Raw genomic sequence first — 23,723 nt, 5'->3', positions numbered from 1 at the left:
TTCAGGTCTCTGAGATTTCTTCATCAGATTCAACAACAGTTGTCAGTGAATCTAGTGGCAACGAGAAAAACCTCAAATGTTGATGACAAAATGTCAACAAATCAAATATAGCATCTGACTGTGTCCACGGTTACATATACTTTCTGTTTATTGTAAAGGTTTGCATCGGTTCAGTGAAGACTTATTATTCAGTCATTACTTACTCACACACTTGTTTGTCTTTAGTGGTTTTTCATTACACAGAACAAATGAACCACAGCATCCCAACGTCCTCTCACTTTACCCAGAACACAGAAGAAGAAAAAAGCAGACTAACAGTGAGACGCTGTGTGACAGCTTCCAGCTCCAAAAGCCAAGTATGAGCCTATATTATTCCTATAACATTATGTAATGTCAGTAGTTCAGATGGAAAGAACACAGAGAGGATGTGGTTCCTCAGAGTCAAAACTAAAAAGAAAGAAAATGTACTTTTCACAACCTGAACATGTTCTGGGAACGAACGGACGTTCAGTGATGTCAGAGTGATGGATTATTATTTATTCAAGGTTAACAGGAAAATAAATGATGATTGTTTCACTATGTGATGATGTTCTGAATTAGAGCTCGTGTTAATCTTTCCTCTTAATTCTAGAGCAACAGAAGTGTATGGCTCAGTTTAATAATGTGTCACTTTAATAAATACACCCATTCATTTTGAATAAGCCTTTTACACATTTAGTCATAATTTATGTGTTGTAATTATGAATTTATGAACTCAAGCAGAAAATAAAAGCTAAATGATGAATTAATGACAAAATGAATAAATAAATAATCACATTCTTTTTGTTTCACAGCGGAAACTATAAACGTTACAGCAGCAAACAAATGTGAGATAAAACAAACTCATAAGTACAAATAAAGTTTTTAATTTCATTTTTAAAACACTATTAATTAATTGTTTGTTATTGTAGGTTAATCTTTGCATGTATAAGTAATTGTACGTTTTTTATTTGATCAGTTCAAAGCCAGTGGTTGTTCTGATGAGACAGTTCATTCCTGGCACTAGGGATGGACTGATACCGCTTTTTGATTTCCGATACCGATACCCAGTATCGGATCAGCGCATCTCTACCTGGTACCAATGTGTTAAAGGTGGTTTGTCTGTGTTTTTATCTTTATCACAAGCTGCAGCATGCTGAGCTCTCTGTCAGATTAAATCCTGTAAACCAAGAATATAATTTAGAATCCTTCTTCTCACAGACAAAGTTCTTACTGATCAAAGGCTGGGTCCAGGTTTGATTTAAGGGGTCTGAGACATGCACGATGTACATAAAGAGGGCAGCCTGAGGGTTCATATGTGAATTCACACAAAGTCCAAAAATCTAACTTGCGTCCCAGCTGACGAGGAAGACACTGAGAGCAAAACCAACCACCGGAAAACAATATGAGATCATGTTCTTCCTGGAAATACAAGCATTGTATTCTCCCACGCCACACCCTTACAAAGCTTCACTAGTCAGACACACAGAAGCAGCGTGAGAGCGTTTTGTCGTTGGCAAACGCTCTAAGTGCTGCAGTCCTCGCTCTGCAGCGGGCATATCAGATGTGGATAGAAAATAAAAAGCCATGAAATGGAAGTATCGTTTCCATGGTAATGGGGTGTATCAGATGGAGGATAAACAACAGGCCAGGCCTTTTTGTTTTCCTGACATTGAACTCCAGAACGGGTTCAGAAAACTCTGTCTGCTTGGACTGGTGACAAAAAAGCATGAACAGAATTTCAAGCATTACTCTTGAAAAACACCTTTTTGCTTTGTTTAATTTTCTGCTAACTTGAAGTAGAGGTCAGTCCAGTTCCAGGTCTGTTTTACTGCTACCTCCCCCATGAACCTGAGCAACACATGTGCCTCCAACAATAGCCCCGACATGTCTGACTGAACTTTGATTCAGGTGGTAAATTAAAAAAAGAAAAATCGGGCCTAATGAGTTTGCCTGCTTATATGGCTCCCCCTGCAGGCCTTAAAACTAAAACTGACTTCCAAACTATAAAAATGTAAAATTGTAAGTTTGTACGCACGACTGCTTTGTTAAAGGTGTCATAAATGCAGTTTTTCATAGTTTTTTAAAAATCAGAATTACGTCTCTTTAAATGCATTGAGTGTCTAAAGACCCACTAAATATAAGAAAATATCAGAAAATGTATCTCTGAATGAACCAATCATGTTTGCAGCCCTTTGTGTGATGTCACAACAGGATAAGCTCCGCCTTCAGTTGGCTCCTCCTCCTTTCAGATGCAGAGGCAGATTTCATTTTTAGCTGGAATGAGGCTAAAACCAGGGACACAATACAAGAGTTACTGGTCTGTGCAGTATTTTGAGCTTAAACCTGAAATATACACATTCTGTGGACGCTTGTGTTCATTTGTTAAAAGCAGGTATAACAAAGGACATAATCTGGTTAAATCAAGCTTTAAATAGCATCTAGTTAAACTACATTTTTAAAAACTTTTAAAACATTTTGGTTAGTATTTCGAGCTCAAACTTGAAATACACACTTTGTGGACATTTACATGAGCTTGTTAAATGGGGGTCTAACATGGGACCTTTAATGAGAATATCTAAGACATATTCTGTTAAGTAAAGTTTAAAAAACAAACATTTAATGAACCTCAGTTTTTAAAACAGTCTTGGTTTGACTCGTGTGTGACACAACATTAGTTGTAGTGCTACCATGTACATCTTGCTGAAAGAAGTCTAATATAACAAGTTTCCATCACCTGTCTGCTATCATGTGAATGTAAAGACGTCCTGACATGTCTGAACAAAGTCTTCCCTGAGCTGTAACTGAACAGTTTATCTGCTGGAACACAGTAAATATAAAACGCTTTGTGTTACAGATGATCAGAGCAAAAGGACGGTTTCACACTGAATAAATCTTCCTGTGAGCAGCTCTTCTGGGACTCATCAGCTTCCTTTGTGCTCTTAAAATCCTTCTGAAATCCTTCTTCTTTGTCACTGAGGTGTTTGAGTAAACATGTTCTTTTGTGATGTCTTAGTATCGCACTAACTAACCGTTAAACAGACTTCATCGTGCTCCTGTTGCTGTTTAAAGTTTGATCGTCTGGTGCTCCTTGTGTGATGGAAAGAAGTGGGAACACATGGCATCACATTTAGTGGGGAGTGATATCATTTATTATTCTAAAACAGACCAGAACAGACCAATGACAAGCAAAATCTGTTTTTTTATATTTATTATATAAACTAACCTTTGCAGTGGATTACAGGCTGTTTCTAATTTGGACTCAGGGTTTGGTTTTTCTTGTTTCTTCTTTCCAGTGTTCAAGATGCCTCAAAGGAGTTGTTAAAATCTTCCTTCCTTTTCTTTTTGTTTCTGATTCGCACTAAGCAGATCTTTTCTTTGGTTTCTAAGTCATACAGCATCCCACCATCACAGTGTGAATCTTTGCAGATCTTCCCTGTATGTCTTTCATGCACTTCTACATAGGAAATGTATTGCACATAGAGTGAATAGCATTAAGCTCAGTTTCAACTCCCGTCCCTGGTTGGGCTTTTCAGTAAAAACACAAATACAATAATCAAAAGACATCCCAGTTTTATAGTCCAAAATAACTGGTCCCTTGATATAAAGGCTAAGAAACGTTTTACTATCAGATCAGAAGGAGAGCTCAGTCGTGGAGACTCATGACCAGCTGCTCCTTATAATGACCAGTACAACAGTTTAAAGGCCGTGAAGTTATGCTGAAAATAGACGTACACTTCTGACTGACTTCCTCTCCAAAGCAGCAGAGCGTGAGGCTCATGGGTATTGTAGTATTTAGATCCATCCATCAGGCAATAATAATGAGCAGAACTAGTTTTGTCAGAAACCTCTCTGGGTGCCATCATTGACAAGAAGCTGCTGTTCAGATTCTTTCAGTTTGCACAAATGCATGCAGTGAATTTGTGTCTAATGATGTCTTTCTATTGATTTCATGGGTAGCTCAGCTTTCTGTTCTGTCTGCACACAGTTTTAATTTTAAATGACGTGGATATGTATTCCAGCTCAGTCTGCCTGTCCTCCCTTCACCATAATGAAAGATAACTCTGTCTGCTTTGACACAGTTTTGTAAAGTATCTCCGTTTCCAAAACAGAACCCTTTTAAAACAACGAACCCACACTCCTGTTACCCAAACTACATATTTACAGTCATAAAACGAGTGTTTCTGTCATTTCTTCATCTTCCATCCCTGCCTCTTCCTTCAGGTTGCGTGAGTCCACTGTGTCGACTTCCAGAGCAGCTCTATAAACCTCCTCTGACCAAACACACTGTCTGGAGACTGATAATACGTCCTCGTCATGCTGGAGCTGTAAAAACACTGCGGCCAGCACATGCCTCCATCCACTGAAGACAGCAGCCAGACGCTACGTCAACATGAGCTCGCAGTGGAGGCAGCAGATCAGTTCTCTGGATTCAAATTCAGTCGAGGTTTAGGTGGATCTCTCGTTCTTTTATTGGATTTAAACGATCAAAACACTTTGACAAGTGGAAGCGAAGGAAACAGTGACAGGGTCAAGCAGCAGTTTGAGGCCTCTTAGCCTTGATTTACAGCGTGAGCGCTAACAATGGGCTTTAAGTGATTCATGACTCAGGATAATTGTACTCATGTCCTCTAAAGCTATTTAGGAAACATTCCTGACATAACTCGCAGCCCTCAATGACACACAGCCTCTTCCATGTCACACAAACACAACCCTTTTCCTTTTTCTATCCCCGTTTTTCCTTTTATCATGCAATACATAAACTTGTACTCATGTGAACCTGTTACAGACTTTACATGATCGTGTGTTTTGTTCAGACTCACTGAGGCGCCTTCACTACGACCACCAAACCCTCCAGAAACACTCACCAGAGCACCAAATGAGTATTAATCCACCACTGAGAATGCACTATTTACTCCTGTTTGTGGAACCTACAGTTTCCAGATGTTTTTTGATCTTTTATCCATATCAGTGTTACTACAGGAGGTGTTATTTTTAAGCTTTAATTTTACAAGTAAAGTATGGCTCAGACAGTACTGACAGACAGACAGACACTGGGACAGTGGATATACATTCACTGGAGCCTTTTCTGGAGATCCAGTTTTATTTTTGTCTATTGATTTGGTTTATGGGCTGCAAGGTGACTCTGCGTTTAGCACCGTTAGCGCCTCGCAGCTAGAAGATCCCCGGTTCCCATCCTGGTTAAGACGCCCACAGATCTTTCTGCATAGAGTTTGCATGTTCTACGGGATCTTCAGGTTCTATGGCGTCCTCCCACAGTCCTGAGGCTGAGCCTGGATCCATGGGGCTCGGCAGGCCACGATCTGAACTGCAGGGATAAGTGTTGGTGTGCTGATCCCTGGCATCAAAGCCTGGTTCTGGGGACTTGGAACGTCAGCTCTTCCTAGTGGTTCCGTCTTTACCAACACATATCAAAACAATGTGGACTCTCTAATAGTCAAAAAGCTGCTATGGATGCCTAAAACTGAGTCTTGATTGCCCAACATAAAGAAAGTTGTGTGGACTCTGGCCAGTGGTCAACCAGAGACACTGGAACTACTTCAGGACCAGGACTATTGAGGGACTCTATTTACGTGGTCGACCACAGATGCTCAGATACAGTCTCTCAGTAACGCTGGTCCTCAGCCTAAACTAGATTTTGCAGAAGAGAAGTGACCAGAATGTCCTCACTTTGGACACGTTTACTTCTATCCTCATCCTTGTTTGGACAGTTTTTATGATGAGTGAAAGAATAGCTGGATCCACATTGGTTCTGATGGTCACCAAAATAGTGTAGTCATGGTAAACATTCACAGCAGCGCAGCACGAAAACAAGGACAGAGAGCGTTGTGGGAATAACAGGGTTATGTAAGCCACAGTAAAAGAGGTGCGGGCTGAGGGAGGCAGGACATCTACGCTGCACAAAAACAAGCTTCTAACAGGAAGTAGAGAAGGAGGGCAGCGCTGCTACAGACACTGGACGGCTCAGAGGTGAAGGCTGCTGCTGGTCGTCATTCACACTGTGATCTCTCACAAGCATCAGCTGAAGGAGTGACTGACTGAAGCAGGTCGAGGCTTTAAGCCGTTCACCTGCACTGGTCTGTTCATGCAGACAGAGTGTTACTCTACTGAACTGGAGCTGCTGCAGCCAGAAAGACAATTCAAGAAGAAAATTCATCCTTTATCACATTTTAACTAAAAACATCCTAAAGCCTCATTTAGGCCTTTAGGCCTCCGTAGCAGGGCTTTTATAAAACCGAACATCCTCCCGGGGCTGCAGGTGGATCAGTGGTTAGCACCGTGGCCTCACAGCTAGAAGGTCGCCGGTTGGCGTCCCAGTGAGGACACCCGGGATCTTCCTGCGTGGAGTCTCCATGTTCTCCCCGTGCAGCGTGGGTTCTCTCCGGGTTCTCCGGCTTCCTCCCACAGTCCAGAAACATGCTGAGGTTAATTGGTGATTGTAAATTGTCCGTAGGTGTGAATGTGAGTGTGCTTGGTTGTCTGTCTCTAAGTGTAGCCCTGGACTGTGGGAGGAAGCCGGAGAACCTGGAGAGAACCCACGCTGCACGGGGAGAACATGCAAACATGTTGGGCGTCCTAACAAACTGGAAACTGGTGTCTTCCAGCTGTGAGGCGATGGTGCCACCATGCAGCCCTCTCCTCATCTCGAGGGATGTATATCGCTTGTATACCTACTGCTCAGATAAAGTGCTGTCTCACAACATTATGTCTGGTTTTATTGCTATAACTGCATAATTATAACTGCATTGTTTTGTTCTGGTAGAAAAGGAAGCTGAAGTTAAAATAGCACCACTAAGCTTCACCACAATGAGCGACTGAAGAGCTTTCAGTGCTGTCATACTATTTAATAGAGTGTAAACATCTCAGATAGTCAATTTATTCATTAAAAGTATGAAGTATAAAAGTATTTTTTTAATCACAGCAACCCTAAAGCAACTGGACTTCGCTTTGAGGTTCTTGAAGATGTTTCAGCTCTCATACAAGAGTCTTCTTCAAGAGCTGAAATGAGTCCATTTGCTTTCACTGAAGCTCGAAGGATTACGACGACCTGAGAGTTTACAGACAATCACAGCAACATACGTGGTAAAGCCTGTGGGCTGCACTCGTGTTCCTGAAACTCTTCAGGCAGACGGAGAACCTGTTTGAAAAGTGTTGGATGTTTTACAGAAGTAACTATAATCTGTAAGATATACCAACGCCATTCATCACAAATGTGACGTAGTGTCCCTGAAGCAAGATGAGGATTTTGTAGAGTAACTAAAAATGGCCAAAGTGTGAGAAATCAATAAGCAGCCTTATTTACAGTAACTCTGAGGACTCGTGCTTTAAGTGTGTCTGTGAAATAGACTCAAAAGCCAAATATGTTAATTCATCTTCACCACATTTCGGAGGTCACCAAGTTCCTCCTTCCTACTAAATCAAACTGAGCGGCATTCAGACAGCACGCCGCAGCCAAGCCAAAACAATCCAGTCATTTTCATAATAGGAATTGTAATTTAAAATCTGGACCTGCATCAAAACACACACACAGGCAATCACTGAGATGGGCTATTGATGGTCAGGATTTCTGTGAATACCAAACCTCAGTCTGGGAATTTAGATGGAGAGTCAATTGTGCAGCATTTCAAGTGCGTCAGACTCACGGCCGAGCTTTAAATTTGGTGACATAAAATCCAAATTGGTCAAATGTTAGCACCGTGAGTCGATGTGTGCATGTGTCCCATAGTTTTGCTTGAAAGTACGTTTTTTTAAATCGCTGGTTTAAGGAAAATGGAACCACTTCACCAGCTTTCATCTGGAAACTCCAAGATCCTCACCTCACAGCCGCCTGTCATTTGAAGGTAAATGTGATTCTTTGTATATCTTTGGGATGTAAAATGTTGTATAAATGGTCACATGGGGGCAAAACTGCTCAGGATTTGCACCAAAGCCTTACACCAAATGTACAGTTTCACTGAGCAGATGCTTTGATCCAAAGCGACGTACATTTGAAAGTAGATCACATTCACACACCAGCAGTGACAGAGCTGCCATGCACGGTGCTGCCTGCCATTCAGAGCAACTTTTGGGTTCAGTGTCTTGCTCAAGGACACTTGGACTGTGGAGGGGATCGAACTGCCAACCTTGCAATTAGTGGACAACCCGCTCTACCACCTGAGCCACAGCCACCCACATCCTTCTGTAGATCCTTGTCCTCTACCTATTTAGCAGCGACACTCCAGTGACACCTTGCCTACATTACCCACAATCCACCTGAGCCACTGACTGTGCTTGACTTTGTCCCTTGTGTTGTGCAAAGACTGCCAGCTCACCTGTCAGCTCACCTGGCAGGGCTCATGTATCTGCTTGTGCTTCTCCACACAGAGACAACACGTCTGTCTGTATTTCCCAGTTTGAAGCAGCTTCGATTTTGATCGGCGCTGCTTCACTGGATGTTTAGAATTCTTCTCACAGCATCAACACAGTCAGCGTGGTCTCTGAGCTGTCCGCTATTTAAGGACTGCTGACTGCGAAAGGAATTATCGCTTTATGGGCTTGCTGTGGTTTTAACTCTGGCACAAATTCACAGAGCTTTCTCAAACCCTTGCTTACTCCAGCAAGCAGAACTACAAGTCCATCAACTTAATAGTTTGGAACTGGGTCCTTTGGTATTTGGACCAGACTGCTTGGGAGATGTTTGTGGCTAAGCCATCACATTTCACTGTGATGTTATCTTCTGCTGCGATATATACAGTGCATGGTCTTTACAAGTATATATAAACCTTTGTCCACAGCTGTATATAAATAGATCCGTATTTTAGAACGAACATCTCACAAGGATGAGCCAGAACAGGATCACTCTGCATCTCACAAACTGCAAGACTTACAAACAAAAGTGTCCATAGATTGATAAAGACCACATATCTAATGGATGTCTTGAGTTTCCAAAGATTCTTACAACCTGAATTTCTGTGATGAATTCATCAAAACCCACGTGTCTTTGTCACAAACAACAATCATGGATTTGGATTCATTTACAGATTTATTGTAGGTTTCCTACCTACTGGAGTCAGGGAGGGGGTAGATGATGGGCGACGTGGTGCCGGATTAGACGCTAGAACGTGTCTGATCAGGGTCACTCACACATAACTTGCAGGACTTGAATTACCTGCTAACAGCTTTGTGTTTGGTACCAAAGGACAACTTCAGAGGCCTTTAAAAGATCAATGCCTCAGTGGTTCATCTGCACAATAGGCCGGGTTGGTGATCAATGACACCGCTCTGCAAAATATTTAAATGGACACTAATGACAGCGGCCTGTCCTGGCTGATGGTGAACGAGATCTGTATCCTCTGAAAATCCCTGTAGAGCTCAAATGGAAGATGCCATTGTGACATGACAACGTGAAATCACCTGTGCAAGGAAGCTAGCTAGTCTGTACTTCTTTAAATGGAAACTGAAATGTGGCTCAAGGTCACAACAGTTATTACTGACGGTATCAGTTTTATACTGGCCGTCACATTCAGACCTGAAAACAGACACTGGGGTACAATCGATGGCGTTCCCCTTTAAAAGCCTGCTATGTTGGACTTAGAGAGCTCAGTTAGCATAGATGGTAGTTATGAATACTCTCTGGTATGTTTTCATCCGTGCAAACTCACCATGTTGTGTTTTAAGGCCACCACTGTAGATTATTTTTTGCACACTAGTTGGGGGAGATCGAGGGCATTCAGCCGGTTGCAGCCTTAAACATCACGGCCACATGCCACTGAACCCGACACTAAAATGAATGTTTAGGTATCATGGTGGCCAAGAGGTTAAAGACGGTCTGACTGCAGAATTTCTAGTTATTATTCCTTCCCCTCATTTCCTCATCATCAGCAGCTACCGTGCATGATTTAATTCTGCTGTCTAATGAGCAAACCGTGATGTCTTCACCACATTCCCTCCCTTTCTTGGACCCGCAGGACATCACTGCCACTATAATGTGAGGTGCTAAGCTCTGGTCTCCCAGGTTTCTGGACGCTACGTCTTTAAATGTTCCTGCGGATTAATCAATCACTGAGAAGAAAAGAGCTCTTTCTCCTCAAAGTTCACTCCAGGACTTGGTCCATCGTGGTAACGATGCTTGTGTTTTCTCCAGCACCCAGACTGACTCCCTGGAAGAAGCCACGGGTCAAAGGGAGGAAATGCAGCAGCAGAAAGCGAGGCCAGTCCCCTGATCACATAATAGGAAACATATTACACGGATGAGTGAAACGAGTGGGAAATGTCACATAAGGCTGGAATGTGTTGGTTTACTGCCTTGCGAGTGGTGCTGGGGAATGTGACTGATTTATGCACCACTTTATTAGTGTTCAATCTGCGCTCGTGTCTATTCTGCATGTATTTGTATATTCATAAGAAGGCCGCTGGTTGGATCTGAATGTGGTCCAACTATTACTGCACACATGGCATGCTCCATGCTTTTGCTGAAATTAAATCAAGAGGAAGCAATGAAACAGCCCATTAGATTGTGCTGGGTTCCTTTGTATCCCAGCGTCTGTGAGAATGCTTAGAGAAGAATTTGTTTTCCTCAGAGGGAGGTTTTTGCTCGGTTTTTTATTTGTAGTGGAGAATTAAAACTGGGCCTGAGAGGTTTTTCATCTCCCGCTGGACATTAGACAGACACATGTGCCATAAAAAAGAGGCAGGGAGGGAAAATAAAGCAAACATACCACATGTTTTATGCAAAGTTTTTCCTCTGTCATTGTTATGATTACCAGTCGTATTCTTTTCCTGGAGGCATTTTAATAGAATTTATTTTAAAAATAGTCGGTGGAGCACTGAGCTGCACAGCAGCAGCACACATTTAAACATAGAAAGCACACACAGACACACACATGTCCTCAGGCTATTTCTAAAGGACTCTTGGTTATGACACATGTAATGTAGCACCAGCAGTACATGTTCCTCTGTGTGTGCATCTGTGGGCATTTTGAGGTTAAACCTACATATTCTGAGCAGACCCATATAGCTGTGAGGAAACAAGAGGCAGCATGTGGGTGTTAACATCCAGGGTTTGACAAATGAGGGCTGAATCTGGGGAGGAACATAAATAAATACTTTATTTCTGCAGCCCAACCTTGTGCATGCAGAGTGAACGCTTTGCTTCCTGCCTCGTTCACAGGAGCTAAAACATCGTCCTCGGCCAGAACGTTGTAACATTGGCACTGATATAGAAAGTAGATCCTTTTATCTTTTACACACTTTGTATTGTAGACGTAATTCTACATTATGAGAAGAGTAAATTTGTCCTTCAGTCTTGCTATTATAGTAACCTATAACAGCATTATAGTAACCTATAATAACATTATAATAACCTATAATTACAGGTAGGTTCTATATATATATATATAATAACCTATAATAGCAAAAACAAAGTGTTTCTTTGACAGTTGTTGCTAGTGATAAAACTAAAGCCGATCTCGTACCTACAGTCGTCCTCACATGTTTTCATATCCTCCTGTTAAAGAAGGAAGAAAACAGCTTCACTGAAATAAGCTGAAATTGACTAAAGTCATAATAAATACAAACTTAATGAAAATCACGATGTTGCTTTTGAATTGTGGTTCAACAGAAATATATATTTTTTAAAAAACAACAACAAAAAAGCAAATAAGCATGATGGGACCTGTAATCTAATATTTAATGAACCACTCTCTGAGCCAATCACTGCCATCAGGTGTTTCTGTGACTCTCAGTCAGACTTGTGCACCTGTTGACAGGTGTTCTGGTTCACTGCTCATCAGCAAAGAGCTCTAGTTTGTTTTTTTCAAAGTACTCTTTTCAACCACAATTCAAAAGCAACGTCTTATTTCACTAAAATATAATTTAGCAAATTTTTATGTATTATTACTTTCTTCAAATTCTAGTTATTTGAGTGACTGTTGTGACTTTTGCCTTTTCTTTAATGGAGGGTACGAATACATCGGAGGACGACTGTAAATATTATTCTCCGTGACACTCCAAGTTGCGTCAGAACTTGTCTGGAGTCCACTCTTGGTTAACTGAGTGCATTTGTCACATTTTAGGAAAGCACACACTTATATGATCCCACATTTCACACTGCATGCCAAATTGTGGGAAGGCATAGATCAGGACGAGGGCATGAAAGCGTATAAAAAGCTGCGAGTGTTCTCGGCAGCACTAATAAATTTGGAGCCACCAGGATTCTTCCAACAACTGGCCGTCTGCCTACATTAAGCAAGAAGTTCCGTCTTGGGACCTTTTAAGACAGAAAATGTTCTAACTAATGTATGAAATGTTGACTTGTGTCCAAAACTGTGTTTTTTCAGGTCGGACTGACTTTTGACCTCCAGAATCGAAGCATTTTATCCTTGAATCAAGTGGACGTCGGTGCCAAACTTAAAAAACACCCTCCAGACGTTCCTGATGTGTCGCTGTTAGAGGGACGGATGTAAAGGATGGACAACAGCTCGGAGGTTAATAACAGAAAGGTGTTCTTGTCTTATACAATAGAATCATCATAACTATCATAACTACTAAATGAAGAGTTCATTTGCAAAAACAGAACTCAATTCTTGTAGATTTTCAGAAAACTTATTCTTTTGAGATCATATGAGTCAAACTGAAGGTGAGTGGATCTGACTAAACACAGATAACTTCATTTAGTTTGTTGTCTCAGGTAGACGGTGGGAAGGTGGGTTTTCCTGAAGGTCTGTGAAGGTGGAGGTTCTGTTTTGTGCAAATGAACTCATCAAATACTAATTATAAAACTAAGCTTTTCACAATAGATCGTTCTTTTATATATTATATGTTGTTATTTCTATCGTAGAATAAACTACATTTCTTTTATCTGTTTGAGAAGAACTGTAGAAACCTGGAATCAACACTCAGGTGTTACCGGTGCTGGAAAGAAACCGGTGACCACATACGACAGAGCGTGTGGTTAACATGTTAACAGCCACACGGCTCTGCACATACAACGATGTCTCACCGTGTCCAGCGTTTTGTCCACAAACTGGCTCCATATTGCTGCATTTATTGTATTGATGAAGTCTGTTTTGTTTTCTTCTCGGTCTCACTAACATGTTGGCAACGAGTTGCCTATTTAAACATCCAGCAAACACAAAACCAGACAAGCATTTAAAGATGTGTTTCTGTCCACTTGGTGAATATTCCTCTTTGAGTTCAGCTTTAACTCCTGAGAAAACTGCTCCACTCTGCTTGTTCTGCCTTTGGGTGGTGGGCAGGTGGTGTTCAGTGGGCTTGTTGGGGTTTTAAAGCTGTATGGGAGGGGATGAGGTGGTCAGAGCGAACCCAAACAATAAAGCTGGGCATCATAAAACCAAAAAAATTCAGCTTAAAATGCAAATAAAAAGTTGTGCAGAGCCGAGGGAAGCTGGAGCCTTGGTAATGGTCCTCCTGGTCCACCTCCTGTTACATAACACAGTGATGTGACCCACTGGTCACATAAACGCATCCACTGCTTTCAACATTCAGACAAGTTAAAGTTTAGGTGAGCTGGTTAGATTCAGAGCTTCGTCTCCTCATGTGACACGTTTACGTTTTCAACAGTTTACTCGTCAGACTCGTGTTTTAGCGTCTCTGCTGAGGTCGATGGAGAATCTTTTTTCTCCTCCCAGCGCTCGTGTCTCGTCTCCATATATCTGCTCCAGTCCTCCTGACAGGTGCATGACAGGAACCGAACATATGAAAACACTCAGATCCAGTGTTCGCCTCGTGCTGTTACTTAAGCTGAAACTCAGAGCAGGAGTTTTTCTCGGTTACATCATTTAATCTGTCAGGGGAGCCTGAAGACTACAAAAGATGAAAATCCCCCCAACGTGTGGACAACGCTGCAACAGAAACATCACATCCTGTGAATTATGAGTCCATGTTACTTCAAGTCCCAAGGCTGGAAACTCTTAAGCTTATATCATACTAACCACTGCAATATTCTTTATATATATATATAGCTTCATTCTGCCAGTTTATCTGACTTTTTATCACACTTCAAACACAGCACCACTAGGAATTAAAATAAATCTAACCCTGTGATTGGAGGAATCCCACGGCTTTCTAATAGATATTTGTTGAATCGATTAAAAGTAAATTACAAGCAGGCTGGGTAATATGGCTTCCAGCGGACTTCAATCAAAGGATGAAGCCGTGTTTGTATCGTCTGGTGATGGATGAGGTGAGTCAGCCCGGCTCGGTGCAACAGAAAAACTTTGTTCTTCAAAAAGCCTGACGTCTTAAAATGAAAGGCTGACTGTAAAATAAGCCATAATATCCACTCACTGGGCTGTGGGCTTCTCTTACGTAATGCTGGCAGCTCGCTGCTCAGATAGAACGTCATATATATATATATATATATATATATATATATATCATGAGATCACTGCCGTGTTCTTTCAATTCATAGTCTGACGTGGAAATTCATACTCATGTAAAAATGGGAGAATAATATTCAACGATAAACTAAATATTGATTTAGATGCAAACTTTAAAGATCAACCAAAGAAATCCACTAAAAGACTGGAAACCAGACTTCTGGCTTAACTCTGGTCACTTCTCTCTTTTATGGCTCGTTGCTAATTGCAGTGTTCCCGTTCCTGCAAATGAAATGCTATTAAATCACATGTTCCAGGATATAACCAGAGATTCTCCTTCAGCTTGAAACAGAGCAAAAGCTCTTTGCTGAATAGGTTACATGGATGACATGCTGTATATTTTCCAGATGAGATTTGAATCCCAGAGTTGGATCTTAAGTAAGATGAACGGCACGCCGCTCAGCCAAATGAGCCACAGGGGCAGCGCATCAGTTTGGCTTCAACACAGAGTTTCTCCTCCAGACACAATGTTTGGCCATTAAATGACTCCATCACATCGCTGGGAGTTCGATTCAAAACCACTAAAGTCCTCTTTAAATCACTCAATCATCAATCTTCTGTGTCTGAGGCGGACACGCACTCAACTTTCACATACAACTGGGATTCATGGTTCCCAGTTTTGGGATGCCAGATCAAGCTTTCTACAAATGCTGAAACTCAGATTACTACAGGATGCAAACGGATCTATAAAATCATTCCTACTGCGATTGTTCTTTGAGCTTAGCATGAACACACCATGCGTGTATCTGTAAGCACAGGGTTGGCCAGTCATCCATCCATCGCTCCATCCATCGCTCCATCCATCCATTTTCTTCCAGAATTAGGTCAGAGTGGCAGCAGGCTAATCAGGGGATTCCAGGTGTGTCCCAAGGAAATCCCAGGCTAGATGAGATATACAATCCCTCCAGCTCTCTAGATCAGATTCTTGCGCTACCTCAGCTGGCTCCTGGAATTAAATGCAGCATTAACACAACCTAGGCTAACACGTACTGGTTATACTGGTGATAGCAGCCTAACCAGCTGGAGTCTAATGTGGCCAAACTCACCCTGCAACCAAACAGCTTTTCCACCTCTAGTGTTTGTCTCTACATACTTAAAATTTGTACCTATCCAACACTTTTGTCTTGTATGCTGGCGTTCTAGCCACAAACTTTTAATCTTCCTTATATACAAAGATAAACCGCAAAAGAAAATTTATCGGTCAGGTTACCTTCATAAATGTGTTTCCAATCTCAGTGGAGCGACCTACGTTATGGAAAACCTCTAGTTTTCTTAAGATTGAGCTCTGGAAGTCTGATAAGTGTCTTTAAGTGATGCTTAAGCAATGGTGCAGTACATGACGGTCTCCATAGGATGTATTTCATCAGGATTGGACAGTATGAAATGTAAACTTGCATGTCACATGACTCACATAACGAGGGGGAGGAGCAACAAACCCCCGAATGAAATTAAAATTCAGGTGTTAATGACTCCTTCAGGATCTAAGTATCTGAAACTCCCAACGAGTCCATCAGAGCTGATGAAGCCTCTTGGATGAAACGTCTTCAAGAAACTCAAGCAGGTCCAGCTGCTATGATTAAACTACCAGAATAACCCTGACCTGGATGACTGAGGATCAGACACATACCTGTGTATTTTTTGTCAAAAGATTCAATTAAAAAAATAAAAATAATAAATGTGTTTTATGTGTCAGCCTCACGTGATTAAAAAGAAAGAAAAGCAACCGAGTTACCCTCTAAATACTCAGCCCTACAGAGTGTCTCACAGCATTTAAACAGCCTGAGTTCTTCTTCTAACAATGAATTCATTTAGCCACAGACATGTGAGAAGATCAAAGCTGTAAAAACATTAATGTTCACAGCTTGTGAGAAGCTACGAGGAGCTCCAGAGCCGAGGCTTCTGGATGAGTGAAGGGATTCAGTTTATCTCACACTGGTCAGATGTACAATACACATCCATGAGCATATAGACGGAGCTGTGGCTTCCCCAGCACACACCATACAACCACTGATACGCTTTAAATGCACAGATGCCTTTTTTTTTTCTTTTAGGAAACAGATGGAGTTTTGTTATGCAACTCTAAGACCAACCCAATGTTTGTCTGAGCCTGAGCAGTGGGACGGTCCCACCACCGCTCATATCAAACCCCGTGGGGCCGCCATCCCACCAGACTGGACTCTCTGTCCCCGGCAGAGAACCGCTCTCCTGTTCCCAGCTTTAACTCATCCAGTCAGCGCTGCGACGGGGGACCGCCGACCCAACGTAACCCGCCACCGTCATGAATCGCCGCTTTAAAGACTACAACTAAATTGGGTGTATGTTGGTCTGTGGTGACGTCGCACGAGAGACGGAGCGGCTGACCTGCCGGGAGTGTGTTTGGTAGGAAACAGTGTGTGCTGTGTGTGTGAGCACAGTGTGTCGCCCTGTGTGTGTTTTGCCATGGAAACCTGAGGCATGATGTCACGTCGTGTCACTCAGAAGGCGGGTTTTGATGCGCGACAGACGGACTGAGACGAGTTCGTCCCCCAGTTCTGGTTCTGGTAAATACAGGTGCACTTTGATATGCGCACATGTAAGCATTCACATGTTACAAATGAGCCCAATAGATCCGTGTTATGGCGTGTTCACTGGCATGTGTCTGGTACAGCGTTGGCGGAGGTTGAAGGCCACGTTTCTCTATGATATATAACTTCCATAGATAACTCATTGTTCAACATACATCATATTTATGTGTCTGAATTCACAGCTGCTGTAACACATTCAGCCTCCTGAAGTCTGTCAGACGTGCAGCCTCGTGGACTGACTTCCAGGTGTGTTCGCTCCAACAGCCGCTCGTTCTAGGCGACACGTTTGACATCATAAATCAACTCACTTGTAAGCAAAGTTTCTATTCATTCCTACTGAGGATTTCACTTGTGTTTCATACAAGGCAGCTGACTTCATGTCTTTAAGGTGTCAGCGCTCCATCAGTCCTTCTCACAAAGAGCCACCAGAGCTCCAGAAGTTCTCCAGTCGGTCTCGTCTACGTAATTAAAGTAGAAGTTTGTTGGAAATTTGCTCCACGAAAGTAGAACGTAAGTCACATGTTCCCTCTGCCATAACCATGTCTGAGTTCAAATAGTGTTTATCTTCAGCTGCATTTCTTAGTTTATCTTTTAGGTGTCAAATAGTTAAGACACAGAAAACTTTGGGAAACCTAATTTTATTCCTTCATGTTTTCTGCAGAGGAGCTGCAGCCAAATCCTCTCCAATCAGCTGATTGTAACAGAAAAATCCTCCTGGAGACCAACAAGTCATTCAATCTGAGTAGCTCGTATCAATTAAACAACTAATCAGTTATCAAAATGACTATTACCGTAATGTCTGGATTATAAGACACTACTTTTTTCACACACTTTGAACGCTGCAGCTTAAACAATGATGCGGCTAATTAATGGGTTTTTACAAATTTGCCTCGAGATGAAAGTGACGCTGAGAGCGACGACGAAAGAGAGACTGAGGAAGTGTGTGACCAAGTAAATCTGTTCAATTCTGACACTGAAGACGACTTTAGTGGTTTTAGTGCAGGAGGAAGATGAAGATAGCGATGGATGACTTCTCCTGGTAGCTGCTGTATAGTTTATTTGTTTAACCAGCCGTGTTACTGTTTGGAAAAAAGCATTTACGGTATTTGTGTGTGTTACTGGTACATATTTATTTAAAAGTTTAACAAATATCTTTCTGTGTAAATGTTACAAGGTGGACACCTGCAGCTTAGAGACACCTGCAGCCTGTATATGTACAATTTCTTTTTCTTTTTAAAGTTAGTGGGTGTGGCTTATATCCAGGTGCCTCAATAGTCCAGAAATTACGGTAATTTTGTCTGACGTGGTTAATCGATTGATCCGGTGATGATTATTTTGGGCACAAGTCGTTATATGGGGAAGTATTTAAACTGTAGTTAAAGTGCCTTGGCTAAAAGCTGATGAACTGAATCACTGAGACTCTTCCAGCCGAGCTGTATTTTTTTATGTGTTTTGTCAGTCAGAGTGCACCAGACCATCAACATGAAACAGATAGAAGCTCACAAAAATGAACAATTATCAATAAGGACAGTCGTGAAGAGAATTTTATATTCTCACTGGGACAACTGGCGAAAACAAAACCAGCCAATGACAGCATGTGCTGGTGGTTACGCCATAAGAGAAGCTTAAACCTGAGGTGGCTGGCTGGTCAGTCAGCCATAAGCATGTGTCAGAAGAAGAATAAACTTCTCAAGGACAATCCATCACAAAGTCAAACTCATTGGCATCAAATAGATTCACATAAAAAACTGAGTCAAGGTCACAACGTTCATGCAGATCATCACCTGAGCAACGTACACTCCTCACTGTTGGCATAAATTATTCAAAGTGACTAAAGTGAGACACTTGAGACGCAGACATACATATATTTATATATACTCAACGATGAAATAATTATACTGCAGCGTGGCATGTGGGACTCAACATGAGCTTCAGCTCCTTTACGAGGCAACTACAACAACAGTACAAATATTGGAAGCAGGCACAAAAGCCAGGAGTTGGCCCAGGAGTCAGGAGAAGAGAAAGCTCAAAGGCCTTAAGTGCAAACATGTGTGGAACAACGCTGCTGAAGCCGATACACCAAAGATATGTGAGTGCATGTGCGAGTGTGCACGACCTAAACGAGCCTCAGTGTATAAAAGAAAACTTGGAGGACACGATGCAGCATCTTGGATCCTGGTGAACTTCTTACAGGCTGGGATATAATTTTGGATTTCATTGTTCTGCGCTGCTGCTTGTGAGTGATTACAGGCCTGATTGAAACGAACACAGGCCCCTGGCTCCGGCTCAGCTTGAGGTCGGCCGACATCTGAGCACTGGCCATTTTCAGCGTTCACATAAAGCCTCCAATGTACCAAGAATGCACAAGTCATTATCCTAAAGGCAGCAAACACGTTATAATATAGACAGAAGGAAGCAGATATGGCAGATGTGTGGCGCTGGCACACAGGCCTGGTGTGCAGACAGCACTGAGCTGCTGCGTGACGCATCCAAACACATCCATCCAATTCAAACCACTTTGTGGATTATTGTGGGAGTTCCACCGTTTGGACAAAATGAGGCGTCGCTGGAGAACGTTCTCCTGATTCCTGTCTGAACTGCAGCTAATCCTGTAATAGAAACAGGTTTACATTTCTGACCTCCTGCTACATTCAGCCGGTTTCCCTTCAGTGTGTGTTGAAGAAAGGCTTAAAGGAGAGGTTAGGGTTAGAGGAGTGACCACACTGAGGCTTTCTCTACACTTTATTTCAGCCTAAATGTGAACACAGAGCGCAGCAGCTTCGGTCTCAACTGTCCGATGTTTGCTGTACGAGGTGTGGCTAGTAGATAATGGGACTAATGCTGGGATTCAGTTGCAATTAATTCAAGTGGATTCAGACTTTCAGGGGTTATTTACGCCCAGTTATCGGTCTGTCTGCACTACGTGGCTGGCTCTGGCTGTGTTTTGTTATTTAATAGTCACACCATATTCAGCACTCTAAGAAATGATTCAAGGGACCGATTACCACCACTTCATTAATTTAATGGTTGCCAAAAATAAAATAAAATAATCTAATTCACTAATTTATACAAAACTTTTTAGTTGCAAATTGTGTTTTACTGGGTTGGGTGGATGTAGAAATATTGGTGATTGCATTAATTTAATATTTGTGTGTAATATAAACTCATATTTCTGCATCAGTTGATGTGAAATTGAATTTAAAATAAGTTAACTTCATGACATTTGTTCACCGTGAGGTCAGGAGTCACCTCCCCGACCTACACAGCAGTGGACAAACTGGATTATACCTTTATTATTTATTATTATTATTGCAGAGGAACATCTCAAAACTCAATATTTTTTGCTGTGTAAACATTATTTCATTAGAAGTCAGATGGTTGCTCCTGTTTCTGAAATACACCATCATGTCACCTGCCTTTACATATATATTATTGCCTTTGTACTTTTAATGGTCATGTGACAGCCCATTTTGGTTCTGTTGTTGTTCCACTCTTGTCTTCCCGTCATCGACCTGGAAGCCCAGATGTTTCATCTGATGCAGAAACAATGCACAAACGAATAAGCCCACGACTGAACCACACAGCAGACGTTATACTTTCAGTTTAAAAGAAGCAGAGGGACTTCTCATGGCAGCAGCAGTGTGGATTAGAAGGCAGTGGATCAGCAGGAAAACCTAACTTTTCAAAAAGACCTTTTCTTTGACGTTGAATTGACAGCGGCCCTCGTCGACCCACTTCTATGAAAGTAAAACAGTTCTCTGTATTGGTTGTTGGTATACGTGGCTCACTGGATGTGGAGCGCTGTATCTACATGTAGGTGTTTCACTATGAGAAACAACAGCCTCTGAGCAGAACCTCACCACCATGAAAAGGCCAAGTTTTGCCAAAGACTTGACATTTCTGACCCGGTAGAAGGATGATAACGAGGTGCAGCCGTTCTGTGCTGCAGAAGGATCTGGACGTGTGAAACTAGCTCAGATATTAGCTCTGCTAATAACTGATCTCATGGCTGGTTGTGTTCGATATTAAACTGCAGACAGATCAACTATTTCCATGTTTCTCTGAAGAGGTTTTTAGATCCCAAAGCATGATATAACCCGAACAGTTTGGCTGCCATCACCTGTGTTGTCATCTTAAAAGGATTCACAGACGCTGCAATGAAACAGAGATGAGAATGAGTGTGGTAGAGAGGACAGGTAGCTCACAGCACGGCCAGGTTTAATGCACAGCCATGTGAAATAGGAAGCCCTGGCAGTGAAAGCCTGCTCGGTATTCACATCCACATGATGCAGCATACCTCCAGCACATGGCCGCCTGTGCCGCGGTGCCATAAATCCACTGGGCGGCTTTCATCTGAGAGCAGAGCTAAATTAACAACAAATGTTGTCCCTCTTTTCTTCGTCCTCCTCAAGGTTCTGACAAAGTGCTTCCAGAGGAAGACTGCAAATGGCTTCATGTCCTGAAGGCTCATATTTATGTGCAGAGATGTTAAATGAACTCACGCCTGCATGGACCCACCAGGTTCTGTTTTGCTTCTCAGACTGGGCGAGCTGAGAGGTTGAGGGTTTGAATCCCTGCCCAGCAACTAATGTTCTGATGTTAATTTACAGCACGACCCTGCATACTTTTCTAAAGCAAACACACAGGTAGCCCACAGCTTGCAAAATGTGCTGTTTCCTTCCCACTTTAAACTGCATTCTTTGTCATCTGAGACTCATTTTAGATCCGCAAACAGACATTCAGGATTCATTCCATCGCAATAATAAACACGTGCTAAGAGTGTGGTGGAGCGCTGGGTCCGAAAACAAGCCCCAGGTGAGTTGGAGAAACATCTCTGGTCAAATCTAGAGCGTGGAAAGTGAGGTCGGTTTTATGGGCTCTGCCAAGAACATCAGCAGTACGGACACATCCCAGCAGCAAGGCCCGGTCCAGTGCTGTTTTCAGAGCAGTTCCAGTCCAGTCCAAAAACTGCTCCAAGCAAAGCCTGTGTCCACAGAAATGTGGACTGAACTCATCCAGCAGCTGACCACAGTCCAACTGTGTTATTTAAGGCTCGGTAAACTCACAGCTTCCAACCAGGCATGTGGTATGTCATTTATTAAGCTGTTTTCTTACTGCATGTCAACACCAACACAGGACGCACATTTATAAAACATGATGGATGACACTGTATTTAAATCACTGAAAACATACATCAGCACAGGACGGACTGTAAGAATAGATAAGAATCAGATACCGGGCCCATATTTAAAGAGGTACAGTCTGTGCATAAACAGATAAAAGCTAAGCGAAGCTAAGAAGATCAGATAAAGAGAATCATTTTTAATAATGCGATTAGCTCAGCAGATATGATGTGAAACAGCCACTTTGGTGACTGAACTGTTAATTAGACCACACAGCAAAAGGCCCCCTGCTGGACCAGCATCTGGAAATGTGAGGTCTGCATGCTTCAGATGCAGCTCGTCCTTTACTGCCACCATGTATGAACTCAATTAGTTTCCATCGTAATGCAACTCCTTTGACTCAGACTGAGAGGCTAATTGTATTTTCTGTGTAAACAAACTTTTTAGTAAACTTCCAGACATCCACAGTGGATGCATGGTCTAACTGCACCTTATCATCTCACCACAGGGCAAATAAAGCTCTGGCTTGTTTGCATTTCTTTAAACCACGTTGGGCTGAGCTTAGCCAAGGATGCAGCAATGGTGCCCCATTAAAGTAGAGACACAGGAACTGATTTGGTGGAACATTAGCAGGCAAGGAACAAGACATACCGTAAAGCAGGGATCTCCAACTCTGGTCCTCGTGAGCTGTTGTCCTGCAGGTTTTTCTGTACCGCAACACACCTGACTCGATTTATGGATCTCCAACAGCTTGTTGTCAAGTTCTACACAAGTCTGTTGATGATCCATTAATGTGAGTCAGGTGTGTTGCAGTATGAAACATCTAAAACCTGCAGGACAGGAGCTCACGAGGACCGGAGTTGGAGATCCCTGCTTTACGCTGTGGTCCAAATCTTCTGCAGCAGTGTGTGGGCTGCTGCTCAGAGGCTGTTGCTGCTGTTTCTCACATTAAAGAGGGTTTTAAAATGATAACACACAGACAACAGAAAAGGAAGACAAAACCACGTATGTATTGTGATATCCAGACTTCATTCAGATTGATTTCCAAAAAGTCTGGACACCAAAAAAACCACATGTGTAAAGCAGTTTTTGTAAATTAGATCCAAATCACAAACAATAACATCAAATCCAGAGTGACAGAAGTGGTGACTGAACCTCCTTCTGCTACTAGAAGAGTGTTATTAAGGACAACATGGAGAACAGCAGACACTCAAATCAACCGCCTGGTGATGTTTTGTGGGAACGCAGGCAAAGCTAAACTCTCCATCTTCCTTCTCTGTCCGTCTACAGAGACCTCCGGCCCGGTCCATGTCACTGCAGAGTCCAAACATACACACTCACCCATATGCACTCATGTACAGCAGCACCTCCCAAAGGCCTGCATTTTCCACCAAAACACCACCGTCTCCTGCCAGCCAGTGAGAGGAGCAGAGAGACAAAAGCCAAGAACACTTTGTCCAGACTGTTACACTACACTTGACTGCAGCACAGAAACAAGTCAGCAGCTTGTCGGGTTAAACCCTGAGCGGCTTCATTCTCCTGCTGCCCGCTTTTGCTGCCATAAATTTGAAATGAAATTAAAATTCTTTTTTTTTTTTTCTTTTGCTAAGAAGTCAATA

This window comes from Stegastes partitus, unplaced genomic scaffold, assembly GCF_000690725.1.
Source record: "Stegastes partitus isolate 25-593 unplaced genomic scaffold, Stegastes_partitus-1.0.2 Scaffold370, whole genome shotgun sequence".
Taxonomy (NCBI): Eukaryota; Metazoa; Chordata; class Actinopteri; family Pomacentridae; genus Stegastes; species Stegastes partitus.
This window is presented reverse-complemented; position numbering follows the sequence as displayed.